The 5,205-nt window shown below is 37.6% G+C and overlaps 1 pseudogene; it reads left to right on the plus strand.

The window, feature by feature from the left end:
- The first annotated feature begins 1,688 nt into the window (after positions 1 to 1,688).
- On the plus strand, positions 1,689 to 4,185 carry LOC143797582 (olfactory receptor 12D1-like; annotated as a pseudogene).
- The last annotated feature ends 1,020 nt before the right edge of the window (positions 4,186 to 5,205 follow it).

Consider the following 5,205-nt stretch of genomic DNA (forward strand, 5'->3'; position numbering starts at 1 on the left):
AGTACCTTATGCACTGTCACTTTACTCAATGGATTGATATATTTACTTATATGGGCATGTGCAATGGTGGACTCTTTTGGGCATATCTGTGTCTATCCTGGTCTTTCTTCTATTGTGCTGTTATGATTTTTGGACTCACTTGAGATTATTGTTAATAAAGTATATATTTTTTTTTACCTAGTTGCTCCAGCTTTTCTCCTTCTGTGCATGATTCTGGGAGCGGGTATTCTATCGCTGCTGTGTATGGGGAGGTGGTTCTCACCCCCTTTTTTATGACATCTAGAATGTCACCGAGGTTCTGTTTTGCAGCAAATTTCTCCTGCCTACGCTCAGTAAGGCGAATGTCAATGCGCACACAATGCTGTATAAATGTCTCTAGCTCTTGTGGTGACTCAGAGCGAGCTAGTTCATCTTTTACAATACTAGACAGACCCCTTTTAAAAATAGGCAATTGTGAATAACTGTCCCAATTGGTATCTAAGTTCAATTAGCCATACAAATAATTTAAAAGGCTACGCATTTAATTTTGACTATAAATTCCATTAATTGCACCTTTCTCCTCGATACAAGCCTAAATGACTGCATATTCCACCTCAACACTCCCCAGCCCCTTCCATAATGTCTATTTGGCCTAACAGGGTTAAACATATAGCAATTGTCATCATTAAAAAAATGCCTATATATAGCATTGACATACAGTATTTTAGGATAAATAATAAGGAATCAATGCTTTCGGTTTGTTCACATCCAATAATGTACCGGATTAGGACAACTCCTTATCTTGCTGAAAGCAAAATCATTGTTGGTCCAAAATCAGATATGCCAGATCCTTATCTAATATAACTGATTGAAAAAATTTGTGGCCCCCATTACACATTAGACTGTTGGCTAAGCCAACTGATATCGGTGGATTCATGCTTTGATGGTCTAATGTGTATAGGGACCTTAACTATTTCCGTTGTACTGATTCTTATAATTCTTTCTATATTGATCTGAGTGTTTTCTTCTGTATGAAATCTGTACATTTTCCCTTTGTTTTAATCACTACTTTTTTGTGGCTTACGGACATGCGCATTATTTCTTTAGGGACCTCGTTATATAGAGAGATTTTTTCCCAGACGATTCCTCCATCCTTTATATAAATGATTAGAGATTTTCTAATACAGTTGAAGCATCAACATCTGTCAATATGAGAATTCCAGCTATTTTTGAGAAATATTTATATTTTATTGACCAATCCTTCAGGCAATTATTCCCTTTTTTTTAAACCAAATTGCTCCAGCCCTGAACCCAAGAATTCATTAGATACGTGTGAGTTATATCTCAGAGATATAAATTAGGTTTATTATGTAGGAGAATCCTTGTCCTTTTGCTATAATTGAGCATATGTCAATATGACTTAATACAACTGTGATATATCAACATAATGTAAACTACATTTGCACTACATAAATAATATTAAGTATTTTTTTTTTCAGTTCTAGAACTTAAATGTAGCTGATAATGGTAAATGCTGGAGAAAAGATAGGCATAATCCTCAGTAAGGTCATTGAGAACTGGTTATCATGAGACTTTTGCATATATTTTAATGATTGATACGATGAACTAAATTCAAACTCTTTCCTCTTGAAGTGAATTTCAAGTCCCATACCATTTGAGCTCTAATGTCGATATTGACACATGCAGAAATGAAAATACACAACTGGACTTCCATAGATGGTTTCATTCTTTTGGGCATCACTGATGTTCCAGACCTTCAAATCTTCCTTTTTATAACTTTTCTCATGTTTTATCTATTTAATTTATCAGGAAACCTCAGCATTGTTCTTCTCATTATTATCGAACAGTCTCTTTACAAACCAATGTATTTTTTCTTGGGTAACCTTTCATTTTTGGATGTCTTCTATTCAACTACCACTGTGCCCAAGATGCTGTCGGGCTTACTTCTAGGTGACAAGATGATATCAGTCTTTGGTTGCATAGCTCAACTCCACTTTTTCCACTTTCTGGGCAGCACTGAGGCCCTTCTTCTTTCTTCAATGTCTTATGATAGATATGTTGCCATTTGTAACCCTCTTAGATATCATGTCCTTATGGGTAGAACGTCTTGCATCCAGTTGGCCTCTAGCTGTTGGCTCATTGGTTTTCTATACTCTTTACTGCAAACCATTATTACTTTCAGGTTACCTTATTGTAACAAAAAGCAAGTTACACATTTCTATTGTGACATAAAACCTGTTATAAAACTGGCTTGTGCAAATACTAAGCAAAGTGAACTTCTAGTGACAGGGATTTTTGCTTTTGTGGGTGCCTGTACAGTTCCAATGATCACCGTGTCCTATACAGGTCCTTCTCAAAAAATTAGCATATAGTGTTAAATTTCATTATTTACCATAATGTAATGATTACAATTAAACTTTCATATATTATAGATTCATTATCCACCAACTGAAATTTGTCAGGTCTTTTATTGTTTTAATACTGATGATTTTGGCCTACAACTCCTGATAACCCAAAAAACCTGTCTCAATAAATTAGCATATTTCAACCGTCCAATCAAATAAAAGTGTTTTTTAATAACAAACAAAAAAACCATCAAATAATAATGTTCAGTTATGCACTCAATACTTGGTCGGGAATCCTTTGGCAGAAATGACTGCTTCAATGCGGCGTGGCATGGAGGCAATCAGCCTGTGACACTGCTGAGATGTTATGGAGGCCCAGGATGCTTCAATAGCGGCCTTAAGCTCATCCAGAGTGTTGGGTCTTGCGTCTCTCAACTTTCTCTTCACAATATCCCACAGATTCTCTATGGGGTTCAGGTCAGGAGAGTTGGCAGGCCAATTGAGCACAGTAATACCATGGTCAGTAAACCATTTACCAGTGGTTTTGGCACTGTGAGCAGGTGCCAGGAAGCATGAAGTGCTCCAAAATCTCCTGATAGCTAGCTGCATTGACCCTGCCCTTGATGAAACACAGTGGACCAACACCAGCAGCTGACATGGCACCCCACACCATCACTGACTGGGTACTTGACACTGGACTTCAGGCATTTTGGCATTTCCTTCTCCCCAGTCTTCCTCCAGACTCTGGCACCTTGATTTCCGAATGACATGCAAAATTTGCTTTCATCAGAAAAAAGTACTTGGGACCACTTAGCAACAGTCCAGTGCTGCTTCTCTGTAGCCCAGGTCAGGCGCTTCTGCCGCTGTTTATGGTTCAAAAGTGGCTTTACCTGGGGAATGCGGCACCTGTAGCCCATTTCCTGCACACGCCTGTGCACGGTGGCTCTGGATGTTTCCACACCAGACTCAGTCCACTGCTTCCTCAGGTTCCCCAAGGTCTGGAATCGGTCCTTCTCCACAATCTTCCTCAGGGTCCGGTCACCTCTTCTCGTTGTACAGCGTTTTCTGCCACATTGTTTCCTTCCAACAGACTTACCATTGAGGTGCCTTGATACAGCACTCTGGGAACAGCCTATTTGTTGAGAAATTTCTTTCTGGGTCTTACCCTCTTGCTTGAGGGTGTCAATGATGGCCTTCTTGACATCTGTCAGGTCGCTAGTCTTACCCATGATGGGGGTTTTGAGTAATGAACCAGGCAGGGAGTTTTTAAAAGCCTCAGGTATCTTTTGCATGTGTTTAGAGTTAATTAGTTGATTCAGAAGATTAGGGTAATAGGTCGTTTAGAGAACCTTTTCTTGATATGCTAATTTATTGAGACAGGTTTTTTGGGTTATCAGGAGTTGTAGGCCAAAATCATCAGTATTAAAACAATAAAAGACCTGACAAATTTCAGTTGGTGGATAATGAATCTATAATATATGAAAGTTTAATTGTAATCATTACATTATGGTAAATAATTAAATTTAACACTATATGCTAATTTTTTGAGAAGGACCTGTATGTACATTGGAAGCCATCTCTTGAAAATTCGATCAAGGCAGCCTTCTCCACTTGTACTTCTCACATCATCGTTGTTTTTCTATATTTTGGAACAGCTTTGGGAACGTACCTGGGTCCAACCACACAGAACTCATTAGAAAAAGAAAGAATGAGTGCCATATTGGTCACTGTTATTACACCAGCATTAAACCCGCTTATTTACACACTGAGAAACAAAGAAGTAATGAAGTCTTTTCAAAGGCTATTGGCTCGAAAACAACAATGTGTAAAATGTTATTGACACTTCTAGAAAAAAATGTAAAAAGTTTGGAGTTTATACTCCAAATACATCAATTTTTTAAGTATAGTCTACAGTGCAGTAATTCAATTTACTTTTAAAGTGTGCTGCAGCAGTCTTGGTATTTATATAATACAGTCACAGCAGCTTTTCACTGTTCGCAGTTGACTCATTCTGTTAGGAGGTGCAGATCAGTGTTTGTTTTATTGTCACTTTCAATGGGAGTTGGTGACTCCCTCCATTTTTGGCTAAGCGCTCCTAAAATCAGTCTTATGCTGTTTTTAACCCCTGCATGCCGCAGCCCATTTTCGTGTTTGCATTTCTGTTTTTTGCTCCTCTGCTTCCCAGAGCCATAACTTTTTTACTGTTCCATCAATATGGCCGCATGAGAGCTTGTTTTTTTGCGGGACGAGTTGTACTTTTAAATGACTCCATTGGTTTTATCATGTCATGTACTGGAAAAAAAAGAAAAAAATCCAAGTGCAGTGAAATTGCAAAAAAGTGTAATTCTACAATAGATTTTTTTTTTTTTTACCATGTTCACCAAGTGCTAAAACTGACCTGGTATTATGAATCTCCAGGTCATTACGAGTTTGTAGATGCCAAACATGTATAGGTCATTTTCTTAGACCCGTAGCGACTGCATTTTTTGTTATCTGGGGTTGGGTGAGGGCTTATATTTTGCGCGCCAAGCTGACGCTAATGATACCATTTTGGTGTAGATACGACCTTTTGATCACCCGTTATTGCATTTTAATGCAATATTGCAACAACCAAAAAAAGTAATTCTGATGTTTTGACTTTTTTTTCCTTATTCCAATTACCAATCGTATAAATTATTTTTATATTTTGATAGATCGGGCGATTTTGAATGCAGTGATATCAAATATGTGTATTTTTTTTGTTTGTTTTTATTTCAAATGGGATGAATGGGGGGTGATTTGCACTTTTATCTCTTTTATTTTTAAAAACTTTTTTTACTTTACACTTACTTCAATAGTCTCCATGGGCGACTAGAAGCTG

Source organism: Ranitomeya variabilis, chromosome 1 (assembly GCF_051348905.1).
Source record: "Ranitomeya variabilis isolate aRanVar5 chromosome 1, aRanVar5.hap1, whole genome shotgun sequence".
Lineage (NCBI taxonomy): Eukaryota > Metazoa > Chordata > Amphibia > Anura > Dendrobatidae > Ranitomeya > Ranitomeya variabilis.